We start from the raw sequence: 14,700 nt of genomic DNA on the forward strand, positions 1-14,700 counted from the left end.
CAATGCTACTGCCTCCCCATCTGGAGTACCGGATGGAGAAATTAACAGAATTGCACCCATTCTCAATACCATATCAACATGAATCAGTAAGGACAGGGGGAGTATATTTCAGAGTGATTTGCACCTATCATGGTGGATTGCTTTCATTCATTGAGTGTATTCTTGAGCTCAACATGCAAGAGTTCTGGCTGATCAGTCAGCATTGATCCAACAATCCAACAGGTTAAAAACCTCTGTCTCTGTCACATGCATGGAAGTCAATCTGCAGCTGGTTGAGTGTGAAAAAGTGACAGGTAGGAAAATCGCTTTCGAAAGTTAATGTCAGTTCACTGACAACTAACTAGTAAAGCGAAAAGTGACCCATGCAGATGGAAATGTTTGTGTAGTTTGGGTACTATTTTACTTTACAGCTGACAAGGAGCAATGAGAAATGGACAAATCATGATGTTTTAATTATGTCACCCGTTTTGTGTAAATGAGCGATTTAATGATAAATTTATTAATTAATATTGGGTTCATCTCTCGACTTTTGAGAGATGGAACAAACAGTGTGTGTGAAATCACATTAGCCATCAAAGATATTGATGAATCTTAATTGTTATCGTTCTTTCATTATGTTGTTTAATCAAATACTCAGCAGGAAATGTATATGTCAGGAAGCAGAGGTAGTTTTAAGTAATCTATGATTGTATTGTTGGATATTAGAAATAAGGTAGAAATTTAAGTGAGTTTATATTTAGTGTTTCTGTGTAAGAAACAGTAAAACTAGTTCGATTCATGTTAAACAAAGGTATTGGAGGGGTTTTGTTTAATTTTAACTGTGTCTCTATTGTGTTAAAGAGTTTACGATGTGAAAAGCAACCAATACATTGGAGAGATTGAACTGTTGCTCAGCAACCAGGAGCCAACTTTTAATTTAGAAGGATCATTTGAGGGTAGTTTTAACTGGACCCAAGGCAGTTGGAGCTAGATACTGAGAGAGAAGGCACCCCTCACAGCTCGGCTAGAAGCAGAAGCTGAACAATGGAGTAATAGACATGAAAACAAGTCTCAGAAACTAAAGCACAGCTAGTTCTCGGAAACAGGGAATGAAAAGAGACGTTACAAGAAGATTGAAATTAAAGGAACAAAAGGTAACAGGAATTTGAACAAGGTACTCTTCATCAAAGTTAAAGACACAGCTGAAAAGTACAGACCTGGTGAAGTTGGCTCGAGAGAAGCCAGAGATATCTGAAACTATTGTAAGGCTGGTGACCTTAGTCCAGCCTGTGAAGCAATCGTGTTCTATTGATGGCGGTGTGTCAGCTTGAATGCATGTGGCAATTCAAAATTATGCAATTCTGAAAGGAGAGTTGGAGATCCTGGAAATGGATTCTTGCTGGAAACAGGTGAGGGCAAACATTGTTTGAAAGAAACTTCTAAGGCATGTCTTTTTGAGAGTGAAGTTTTGAACATGTGTGTAAGCTGGAGTCGAGTAAGACCAGTTGGTTAATAGTGTAATAGTTATCTGGAGGGGTTTGAGGAGAAATCCACAAAAGTTCAATTAGGTGGAATCTACCACTTGGTTTCAGAATGGGGTGAATCTGACCACAAATAGCCTGTTGGTTTCCAGGGCCTGTGGTTTTTCAGAAAGCATAGCCTATGATATATTTTGCAACCTGTATTATCCCTAATCTGCGTACATTTGTGAAGATGTATTGTATTATAGCCAAAACTTTCATGTTTAATGTTTTTTTTCTGTTGTTAAGAGCTAGTTGACAGTCCTGTGACTCTGTTTATCCACTTTTTTAAAAAAAATGTAAAAGTTGTGGGGTGGGATTCTCTGGTCGCCAACACCGAAATCGTGTTCAGCGATTGGCCGGAGAATACTCGATTCTGACCAAATCGGGGGCGGCGCCGCTTTCACGAGGCTCTGCCCCCTCCAAAGCGGTGTAGTCTAGGAGTATGCCATGCCACATATCAACGACCTCAGGACATTGCCTGAGGCCCGCCCCCCCAATGCTCCGCCCCCGAACAGCCGAGTTCCTGACGGCATGGGTCACATGTGGTCTCACCTGTTGGGAACTCGGTGTGGTGGCTGCGGACTCAGTCCAACGCCGCCAGTCAGGGAAGGGCCGATGTGCGGGTAGGGGGGGGACATTATTCAGGGCTGGGGGCACTGTGGGGGGGTGGGGGTGGCCCGGAGCGCGCGAGCCACGGACCTGGCAGTTCTCCAGGGCATATCGACAGCTAGAGCCAGGTGCTTTATGCTGCCATCCTGCTAGCCACCAGCAAAACGGGGAATCGGTTGCCGTTTTGCGCCATTTTCTCTGGCGTACCGTTCCCATGCCGGCGTGGGCACATGGCCCCATAATCGGAGAATCCAGCTCATAGTATTTTGAGCCAAGGTTCCATTTTGGGACCTTCCCATCCAGTAGTAACATTAACTGGGATCATAACACTAGATCCTTATACATCGAGGATATGCAGTTCATTATCTAGGGTACACCGTAAATTTGTAAAATGTAGTTTCAATGTTGTCTTTCCTTCGATCCTTTAATCACACTATTATCACATAATTTAATAGCTCCCCCTAATCTATGTAGTCACAAACCTGTTTTAGTTTCTCACATCACCACATTCTCTCTGGCTCTGTTCCCCCTATAAGCTTTTTGCTCCATCTCTCTTGCTATAGTTGTACAAAGTCCTCATTTGACTTTATCTGGCGCACCATGTACAGTTCTGAGCATGCGGAATGAGAATATATTTTCCATGGAAGGGTTGCAGTACAGGTTCATCAGAATATTTCTTGGGCTCCAAGCGTTAGTTTGAGGGGACATCACACAACTTTAGTTTGCATTTGCTGAAATGTTTGAGGGGCAATTTTTTCCTTTAATTTACTCATTCACATAATGTCGGCAAAGCTGGCAAGGCCTCATTTATTTCCGCCTCTAATTGCCTTTGAGAAGATGCTGGTGAGCCACCTTCTTGAATTGCTGCAGTTGGTAAGGCGTTGGTTCTCCCATAAGTGCGGTTAGAAAGTTCCAGGATTTTGACTATGCTATTGCAGGAATGGGAATATATTTCCAAGTCATGATTGTGTGTGGCTTAGATGGAAAATTAAAGGTGGTGATTTTCCCATGGGCCCTCTGTCCTTGTCACCCAAGGCAGTAGAGCCACTGGTTTGGGAGATACTGTTAAAGACGTATTTGTACTAGGTATGTTGTGAGTTTTCCCCCGAATTTTCATTGACTTCAATTATGCCAGGGCTCCTTGATGGCGCACTCATTCAAATGCTCTCTTGATGTCAAGTACATTCATTCTCACCTGGGGCGACATTCTCCGACCCCCCGCCGGGTCGGAGAATCACCGGGGGCTGGCGTGAATCCTGCCCCCGCCGGTTGCCGCAGTCTCCGGCACCAGAGATTCGGCGGGGGCGGGAATCGCGCCGCGCCAGTTGGCGGGCACCCCCCCGCTCGATTCTCCGGCCCGGATGGGCCGAAGTCCCGCCGATAAATTGCTTGTCCCACCGGCGTAAATTAAATCACCTACCTTACCAGCGGGACAAGGCGGCGTGGGCGGGCTCCGGGGTCCTGGGGGGGGGCGGGTGACGATCTGACCCCGGGGGGTGCCCCCACGGTGGCCTGGCCCGCGATCGGGGCCCACCAATCTGTGGGCGGGCCTGTGCCGTGGGGGCACTCTTTCCCTTCCGCCTCCGCCACGGTCTCCACCATGGCGGAGGTGGAAGAGACTCCCTCCACTGCGCATGCGTGGGAAACTGTCAGCGGCCGCTGACGCTCCCGCGCATGCGCCGCCCGGAGATGTAATTTCTGCGCCAGCTGGCAGGGCAACAAAGGCCGTTTCCGCCAACTGGCGGGGCGGAAATTCCTCCGGCGCCGGCCTAGCCCCTCAATGTTGGGGCTCGGCCCCCAAAGATGCGGAGCATTCCGCACCTTTGGGGCGGCACGATGCCCGTCTGATTGGCGCCGTTTTGGGCGCCAGTCAGCGGACATCGCGCCGTTTCCGGAGAATTTCGCCCCTTAACTCTGTATTTTGTCTGTGTGGCATGGAGTTGAATAACTCTGGTGAAACCCAAATGGAGCACTGGTAGGCAGGTTGTTAACACAGTCAACAATTCCTATCATCACTTCGATGATTGAGAATAGACTGCTGAGGCGTTAATTGCCCACATTGGTTTTGTCCTGTTTATTGTGGCCAGGACATTCTTGGTAGATGCCAGTGTTGTTAACGTGTGCTGGACTTTACCATCATTGAAGTTGGGGATATTTATAGAGTCTGCTCCTCTCAGTAATTGTTTAATTGTCCACCACGGTTCAAGATTTGTGGCAGAACTGCAGAGCTTTCATCTGATCCATTAATTGTGGGATGACTTGACTCTGTTGATGGTGTTATTTACAGGGTTCTTCACACAATTTTACCAATAACACACTGATGAATAGTAACAAATATTTGGAGTCCTTTTCTTGAAGACTCACAATATTTTATACAAGTTACAGGAGAGATCCATGTGCACATCTTATGAAGGAATCAACACAACTCCTACCCTTGGCAGGATTCTCCAATAATGGGGCTATGTCCCCACACCCATGAGAAAACGGGCGCAAATCACTCCATCCATTTTTCTAGAAAGCCCGGGGTGATTCTCCGTTTTTAAGGGGGCTTACAGGGTCCCGGAGTGCTCCACGCAGCTCCGGCTGTCGATACAGGGCCCTGCACTTCTGGTCATGGGTCCACGCATGCACGCGGTGGCTGCCTGTGGCGCGGGCCGGCGCCGAAGAAGTAGGCACACCGCAGATTGCGCACGCCCGCCGATCGGCGGCCCCCAATCCAAGGGGCCTGGCTGTCGTGGAGGGCCCCCCCTCCCCGGTGACGGATCCCCAGCCCCCCACCAGGACAGCCACCGCAGCCGCGACTCCGAGCTCCCGCCAGGTGGAACTATACATGAACCACGTCGGTGGGAACTCGGCCAGTCGTCCGCGGAGAATCGCTGCGGGGCCTCTTTCGACGGCCCCCGCCGCGTCGACCGCGCGTGCGACTGGTGCTGATTCTCCAGTCACCAGAGAATCGTGCGAAGGCGTCGCGGGTCCGCGCCCCATTCTCCGCCCCCGCGCCAGGCGCGAATGCGGCGCGGAGCTCCGGAGAATCCTGGTCCCTATGTTAAATGGTGTATTACACCACTTCCTGCAGTGATAATGCACTTTCACCATTCACATATTCCATTAAAGCAATATTAAATCAGATAGCATGATGCTCTCACTGTTTAAAATGCATGTAGCCTTATGGTGTAACTTTGCCACGTTGGCATCTCACCTTTGGGTAGTAGAGTACTGCTCCTGACATGCTTGATGACATTTGCCATTGAAGTAGGATTGATTACCTTCTTTGATGGTAATGGCAGAGTGAAAGAAATGCCAAGTTATAAGTTTATAGATTGTGATGGAATACCGTTTTGCGACTGATGGCTCACAGTGCCTCATGGATGCCCAGATTTCAGCTGTTAGATTTGCTTTGAGTCATTCCCATTGAGCGCAAGTGGTAGTGCCATACAATATAGACGAGGAAATCCTTAGCGTAAATGTTATGGGTCCGGGTTTACAGAACCCCAAAGTGTTTCATGGAGTTCAACCGACCCACAACTTTTAATAGATTGTGGTGTGGGAAGCACATGACATACTCTCCAGGTGTGATACAGCAGAAACGGACAAGTGGTTTTTAAAACAAAACAATATTTATTCTATGAACTCAAGTTAACCCTTTTAAAACAAACATTGAATATCTTAACACCCATTATTTCAAAGATAACCCCAAAAGACCACAACACTAAATAATCCTTCAAACTGTTCCTATAAATATCCAAAAGACTTCAAACCTTCAAAAATAGGAGCACATTAGGTTACATTCAATATATTTATAGTCTTTGGATTGCAGAAATCAACAGACCAGCTCTGTGTTTCTTCCTGCAGCTCTCAGCAAAACACACAGACACTCCCAGTTGCCTTCTCAAACTGAAACTCAAAAAACAGAAGTGAGCTCAGCTCCCCCACTCTCTGACATCACTTCAGTAATATGATCAGCTCCATTTCTTAAAGGTACATTGCTTAAACATCCATTTCTTAAAGGTACTCTCACATGACACCTCCCCCCCCCCCCCCAAGAAAATAAAACATCAACTTCAAGATGGTTTCATTTTTCACCTTTGCACCATCAATTAAAAAATGCACACAGTAAAAACACTTTACCGGTTCAAAAAAAACAACACACGCAAACAGGTATAATAAAATAGTCCTTTTTTTTTCCCGTTCTTCTTCCTCCAACCGAAATCCTTCTCGATTGACAGTTTCTTTGAACAAGAAAGTCTCTGCACGATCCATCCATTCCTCTACGCCTTGGCATTTCTCTTTAAAGTCAGATACTTCAGTTCAATCTGATCACAGAGTCCCCTGCAATTCTCCAATACAGGAACATTGGTTGCTTCAGCTTTCAGGCAGTCAAATGCCTGTTGAAAGATGGCTGTCCATTGAAATTTTTGACGTTTCATCAGCAAGTCCATCAGTGGAGCAACCAAGCTACAAATCCTTTGCACAAAGGTTTGATCAAATCCACGCATGCCAAGAAATCGCATTGTTTCCCTTCGTCTTGAGGGTATCGGAAACTCCTCAAGGAAAGGGATTTGGGCTTTTCCAAATTCACTTTTGGCTAGGTTTATCACAAGACCCGCCACCTGAAGTCGATCGAATAACTCCATAAGATGTTTTAAATGTTCTTTCCATGTCTGGCTGAAAACTACCAGATCGTCGATGTATACCGCACAATTGGGTAATCCTGAAACGACTGTATTAGTTAACCGTTGAAATGTGGCTGGGGCGTTTTTCATGCCAAATGGCATAACTTTGAATTGGTATATACCATCTGGAGCCACAAAAGCTGCAATCTCCTTCGCACTTTCGGATAAAGGTACCTGCCAGTAACCTTTAAGTAAACCCAATTTGGAAATAAAAGCGGATTGTCCCACTTTCTCAATGCAATCCTCCAAACGTGGGATAGGATAAGAGTCCGTTCTTGTAACTGCATTCACCTTTCGATAGTCCACACACAACCGTTGGGTACCGTCGGATTTAGGTACCATCACTATGGGTGAGCTCCATTGGCTGCAACCCACTTCAATTATGCCATTTTTAAGCATACTCTCAATCTCTTTGTTAACCTGTGCCAATTTTAAAGGATTATGTCTATATGGATGTTGTTTGATAGGAACAGCATTTCCCACATCTACATCATGTATAGCCATTTTAGTACTTCCCAATTTATCTCTTCAAACTTGCCCATGTGATATCAATAACTCTTTCAGATCAGTTTGTTTTTCCTCTGGAAGGTAACTTAACAATTCATCCCAATTTTTAAGAACATCCTCATTTTCCAATTTAATTAGTGGTATGTCAAATTCACGGTCATCTGGATTTGGTTCGTCACTTTAAAAAAATATATGTATTGTATTAAAGTTTTCAAACAGAATTTTTCCATTTTACAAATCAACATAAAAATAGTACAGTAACTGATAAATAACATTATTTAAATAATATAGTGAACTAACAAAGTAACAAAAAATAGTGCTCCCCCCCCCCACTCTGTCCCCACCGGCTGCTGCTGCCGATCTATTTTCCCTTAACGTTTCGCGAGATAGTCAAGGAACGGTTGCCACCGCCTGGAGAACCCCTGAGCAGATCCTCTCAGCGCAAATTTCATTCGTTCTAGTTTTATGAACCCTGCCATGTCATTTATCCAGGCCTCCACGCCGGGGGGTTTCGCTTCCTTCCACATGAGTAAGATCCTTCGCCGGGCTATCAGGGACGCAAAGGCCAAAATATCGGCCTCTTTCGCCTCCTGCACTCCCGGCTCTTCCGCTACCCCAAATATAGCTAACCCCCAGCCTGGCTTGACCCGGACCATCACCACCTTTGAGATCACCTTTGTCACTCCCCTCCAGTACTCATCCAGTGCCGGACACGACCAGAACATGTGTGTGTGGTTCGCCGGGCTTCCCAAGCACCTCCCGCACTTGTCCTCCATTCCGAAGAACCTGCTGAGTCTTGCTCCCATCATATGTGCTCTGTGTAGAACCTTAAATTGAATCAGGCTAAGCCTGGCACACGAAGACGAGGTGTTTACCCTGCTTAGGGCATCAGCCTACAGCCCCTCCTCAATCTCCTCTCCCAGCTCTTCCCATTTTCCCTTCAGCTCCTCTACCATCGCCTCCCCCTCGTCCCTCATCTCCTGATAATTTCGGACACTTTGCCCTCCCCGACCCATACCCCGGAAATCACTCTATCTTGGATCCCCTGTGTCGGGAGCAGCATACTTTTCCTCCAGCGCCCCCAGGCTCGCAAACGTCCCGTCTATAAACAAATCTCTCAGTTTCCTAATTCCTGCTCGTTGCCAGCTCTGGAACCCTCCATCCATCTTTCCTGGGACAAACCTGTGGTTATTCCTGATCGGGGACCACACCGAGGCACTCGTCACCCCCCTGTGTCGCCTCCACTGCCCCCAGATCCTTAAGGTTGCCACCACCACTGGGTTTGTGGTATACCTTTTCGGGGAGAACGGCAGCGGCGCCGTCACCAGTGCCTTTAGGCTCGTTCCTTCACAGGACGCCATCTGCAGCCTCTTCCACTCCGCCCCCTCTCCCTCCCTCATCCACTTACAAACCATCGCCACATTGGCGGCCCAGTAGTAGTCGTCCAGGCTCGGCAACGCCAGTCCCCCGCTGTCCCTGCTGCGCTGCAGGATCCCCCTCCTTACCCTCGGGGTCTTCCCTGCCCACACAAAAGTCATAATGCTCCTGTCTATTTTCTTGAAGAAGGCCTTCGTGATCAGAAAGGGGAGACATTGAAACAGGAAAAGAAACCTTGGGAGAACCATCATTTTTACCGCCTGCACTCTGCCCGCCAATGAGAGCGGCAGCATATCCCACCTCTTGAAATCCTCTTCCATCTGCTCCACCAGCCGCGTCAGATTAAGTCTGTGTAGAGTTCCCCAGCTCCTAGCTACCTGGATCCCCAAATATCGGAAGCTCCTTTCCACTCTCCTTAACGGCAGGGCGTCTATTCCTCTTCCCTGGTCCCCGGGGTGTATCACAAAAAGCTCGCTCTTCCCCATATTTAGCCTGTATCCCGAAAAATCTCCAAACTCCCTCAATATCTGCATAACCTCTGTCATCCCCTCTACAGGGTCCGCAACATATAGCAGTAAGTCATCTGTGTAGAGTGACACTCGATGTTCCTCTCCTCCTCTAACCACCCCCCTCCATTTCTTAGAGTCTCTCAGCGCTATGGCCAGTGGTTCAATTGCCAACGCGAGCAGTAATGGGAACAGGGGACACCCCTGCCTTGTTCCCCGGTGTAGCCGAAAATACTCCGATCTTTGCCGGTTTGTGACTACACTTGCCACTGGGGCCCCATATAGGAGTCTGACCCATCTGACAAACCCCTCCCCGAACCCAAACCTCCTCAACACCTCCCATAAATACTCCTGCTCTACCCTATCGAATGCCTTCTCCGCATCCATCGGAACCACTATCTCTGCCTCCCCCTCCACTGGGGGCATGATTATCACCCCCAACAGCTGTCGCACGTTGACATTCAGTTGTCTTCCCTTTACAAACCCTGTCTGGTCTTCATGCACCACCCCCGGGACATAATCCTCTATCCTCGTCGCCAGTACTTTTGCCAGCAGCTTGGCGTCTACATTTAGGAGTGAGATAGGCCTATATGACCCGCATTGCAGCGGAACTTTATCCCGCTTCAGGATTAATGAGATCGTCGCCTCCGACATTGTCGGGGGGTAGTATCCCCCCTTCTCTGGCCTCGTTAAAGGTTCTCGCCAGCAGCGGGGCCAACAGGTCCACATATTCCCTGTAGAATTTCACCGGGAACCCATCTGGTCCCAGGGCCTTCCCTGCTTGCATGTTCTCCAGTCCTTTAGTCACCTCATCCACCTCAATTGGCGTCCCTAGACCTGCCACCTCCTGCTCCTCCACCCTCGGGAACCTTAGTTGGTCCAGAAACTGATGCATTCCCTCTTTTCCCTCCGGGGGTTGGGACTTATATAGCTTCTCATAAAAGGTCTTAAACACCTCATTTACCTTCCCTGCTCTCCGCTCCATAGTTCCCGTTTCATCCCTAACTCCCCCAGTCTCTCTCGCCGCTATCCTCTTGAGAAGTTGGTGGGCCAGCAGCCGGCTCGCCTTTTCCCCATACTCATATCTCATCCCCTGTGCCTTCCTCCACTGTGCCTCTGCCTTTCCTGTGGTCAGCAGGTCAAACTCCGTCTGAAGTCTTCGCTTCTCTCTATATAGTCCTTCGTCCGGGGCCTCCGCATATCTTTTATCCACCCTCAAAATCTCCCCCACTTATCTCTCACTTTCTTTGCCCTCTTGTTTCTCCTTTTGAGCTCTAATGGAGATTAACTCTCCCCTAACCACCGCCTTCAGCACTTCCCATACTACCCCCACCTGGACCTCGCCATCGTCATTGACCTCCAGGTATCTCTCAATGCATCCCCGCACCCTTCCACAGACCCCCTCATCCGCCAATAGACCCACATCCAATCGCCAGAGTGGGCGCTGCTCCCTCTCCTCTCCTAATTCCAGATCCACCCAGTGCGGAGCATGGTCTGAAACGGCTATGGCCGAGTACTCCGTTCCTGCCACCTTCGAGATCAGTGCCCTACTCAAAACAAAGAAATCTATCCGGGAGTATACCTTGTGGACATGGGAGAAAAAGGAGAACTCTTTGGCCAATGGCCTAGCAAATCTCGACGGATCCACTCCCCCCATTTGTTACATGAACCCCCTCAGCACCTTGGCCGCTGCTGGCCTTCTTCCGGTCCTGGATCTAGACCGGTCTAGCCCTGGATCCAGCACAGTATTGAAGTCCCCCCCCCATTACCAGGCTTCCCACCTCCAGGTCCGGGATACGTCCCAGCACCCGCTTCATAAATCCCGCGTCATCCCAGTTTGGGGCATATACATTTACCAGCACGACCTCCTTTCCCTGCAATCTACCACTCACCATCGCGTATCTACCCCCGTTATCCACCACTATATTTCTAGCCTCGAACGACACCCGTTTCCCCACCAGTATCGCCACCCCCCTATTTTTTGCGTCCTGTCCTGAGTGGAACACCTGTCCCACCCATCCTTTCCTTAACCTAACCTGATCCGCCACCTTCAGATGCGTCTCCTGAAGCATGACTACGTCCGCCTTCAGTCTTTTGAAGTGTGCAAACACCCGGGCCCTCTTAATCAGCCCATTCAGGCCTCTCACATTCCACGTGATCAGCCGGATTGGGGGGCCACCCCCCCCTGCCGACTAGCCATCCCCTATTCTAGGCCAGCCCCCCGTCCGGGTCCCGCGCACCCACCCACCCCCCAGGCGGCGCCTTCCCGTCCCAACCACCTCTTCTCTTGCCAGCTCCCCCTTGCACGAAACAGCAGCAACCCAGCTAGTCCCCCCCCCCACACCCCCCGCTAGATCCCCATCTAGCATGGTTACTCCCCCCATGATGCTTCCGAAAGTCAGCTAACTCTAACTGACCCCGGCTTCCCCGTTCTCTATTTGACCCCCCCCGCGTGTGGAACTCTCTTCCTTCCTGCGCCTATCTTCCCGCCATCATCTCCATAGCGTGGGAAAAACCCCGTGCTTTTCTATCGGCCCCGCCCCCTATGGCGCAGCTCCCTCATTCCCCATCCCCCCTCTCAGTCCCTATTTCCACCGGCGCCCACATTTCTCCGTGTCCCCCCGTCTAGAGGAGAGAAATTCCCTATCTATCGTTTCAATACTTTACATGGCCTAGTTTATTACAGTGAAAACATTTGAAACTTTTCATTTCTCTTCCACCCTCCTGGATTTCCTTTTTAATCTGAGGTACACTCTCTTTATTATCTCCCATCAGATCACCTTTACCTTTACCACTTGAGTATTTCTCATGTCCCCAATTTCTATCCCTCACCGGCTGAAACCAAGCCTTGATTTATGAACTAATTCATAATCATCTGCCATTTCTGCTGCTAATCTCGCAGTTTTAACCCTCTGCTCTTCCACATGAGTTCTCACTACATCAGGAATTGAATTTTTAAACTCCTCCAAAAGTATAATTTCTCTGAGAGCTTCATACGTTTGATCTATTTTGAAAAGCCCTTATCCACCTATCAAAATTACTCTGTTTGAGCCTTTCAAACTCCATGTATATTTGACCAAATTATTTCCTTAAATTTCTAAACCTTTGTCTGTAAGCTTCAGGCACTAGCTCATATGCACCTAAGATGGATTTTTTTCACCTCGTCATACGTTCCAGATACCTCCTGGTAGTGATGCAAACACTTCACTAGGTCTACCTACCAGCTTTGTTTGAATCAGTAATACCCACATGTCCTGTGGCCATTTCATTTGTTTAGCTACCTTCTCAAATGAAATGAAAAAGGCTTCTACCTTCTTCTCGTCAAACCTTGGCAATGCTTGGACATATTTAAATAGATCCCCACCACATTTTCGACTATGACGCTCGGTCTCACTATCCTCATCAATCTCATCCAACTGTATGTTTCTCTTTGCATCTGCCAATTTTATCTGATTTTCATGTTTCATAGCAATTTTATGAAGTTCAAACTCTCTTTTTCCCTTTCCTCTCTATCTCTTTCTTTGTTTCTTACTTCTCTCTCCTTTTTTTTTCTCTCTATCTCTATCTCTTTCTTTGTTTCTTTCTTCTCTCTCCTTTTCTTTTTCTCCCATTGCATATTCAAGCTGCTTTAATTCTTTTTCATGTTCAAATTGCTTAATCTGCAACTGGATCTTTGCCATTTCTAATGAGTCAGAATGTATCTCAGGCAAATTTAAATGCTCAGCTACCGCGGTAAGTACCTCACCTTTTCACATTTTGCCAGGCAATGTTAACTGCAATGCTTTTGCCAAATCTAACAATTTGCTTTTAGTCTCTGTCCGTAAGGTATTGCGTGTTATCGTGTTCACCCCAAAAAACTTCTGTGCCTCTGAAAGATCCATTGTCCACAACACACTCCACACTTAAACTAAAATACCACACCTGAAAAGCACCCACAATATGCTCACCCCTCACTGTCTTTAAGTTCGTTAAGCCAATCCAATCGATAGACTTTTATCCCAGACGAGCCGCCAATTGTTATGGGTCCGGGTTTACAGAACCCCAAAGTGTTTTGTGGAGTTCAACCGACCCACAACGTTTAATAGATTGTGGTGTGGGAAGCACACAGCGTACTCTCCAGGTGTGATACAGCAGAAATGGACAAGTAGTTTGTAAAACAAAACAATGTTTATTCTATGAACTCATGTTAACCCTTTTAAAACAAACATTGAATATCTTAACACCCATTACTTCAATGATAACCCCAAAAGACTATAACACTAAAGAATCCTTCAAACAGTTACTTTAAACATCCAAAAGACTTCAAACCTTCAAAAATAGGAGCACATTAGGTGACATTCAATATATTTATAGTCTTTGGATTGCAGAGATCAACAGACCAGCTCTGTGTTTCTTCCTGCAGCTCACAGCAAAACACACAGACACTCCCAGCTGCGTTCTTAAACTGAAACTCAAAAAGCAGAAGTGAGCTCAGCTCCCCCCAGCCTCTGACATCACTTCAGTAATATGATCAGCTCCATTTCTTAAAGGTACATTGCTTAAACATCCATTTCTTAAAGGTACTCTCACATGACAGTAAAGATAAATCTTCTTCTCTAAATTATCTTTGTAATGGTCACTCCTACCAATACTGTCATGGAGTGATGCATCTGCGATTGATAAGTGAGGATGAGGTCAAGAAGGTTTTTGCCTCATGTTGGTGAACTCACCACCTGCCGCAGCCTCAGTCTGGTAGTCCTTCAGGAACAAAGAACAAAGAAATGTACAGCACAGGAACAGGCCCTTCGGGCCTCCAAGCCCGTGCCGACCATACTGCCCGACTAAACTACAATCTTCTACACTTCCTGGGTCCGTATCCTTCTATTCCCATCCTATTCATATATTTGTCAAGATGCCCCTTAAATGTCCCTATCGTCCCTGCCTCCACTACCTCCTCCGGTAGTGAGTTCCAGGCACCCACTACCCTCTGCGTAAAAAACTTGCCTTGTACATCTACTCTAAACTTTGCCCCTCTCACCTTAAACCTATGCCCCCTAGTAATTGACCCCTCTACCCTGGGGAAAAGCCTCTGACTTGGACAACTGAGTCAGTAGTGGCGATAGTAGAATATAAGAACATAAGAACATAAGTACTAGGAGCAGGAGTAAGCCATCTGGCCCCTCGTGCTTGCTCCGCCATTCAATAAGATCATGGCTAATCTTTTTGTGGACTCAGCTACACTTGCCCAACCCTACCTCCTTAGTTATAATGATCTTTTCCAGGTCCTCATCTGCCATAGCCTCCTTGCCATCAATTATTGGCATGTTATTGTGCCTGTGAAGACCGACACAAAATACCTGTTCAATGCCTCGGCCATTTCCTCATTGACCATCATTAATTCCTCTTTCTCAGCCTCTAAAGGACCAATGTTTACCTTAGCTAATCTTTTTCATTTTTTGTAGACTTTTGCGATCTGTTTTTATATTCTGAGCTACTTTACTCTCTTAATCTATCTTATATTTCTTTATAGCTTTTTCATGGCTTTCT

This window comes from Scyliorhinus torazame, chromosome 6 (assembly GCF_047496885.1).
Source record: "Scyliorhinus torazame isolate Kashiwa2021f chromosome 6, sScyTor2.1, whole genome shotgun sequence".
Lineage (NCBI taxonomy): Eukaryota > Metazoa > Chordata > Chondrichthyes > Carcharhiniformes > Scyliorhinidae > Scyliorhinus > Scyliorhinus torazame.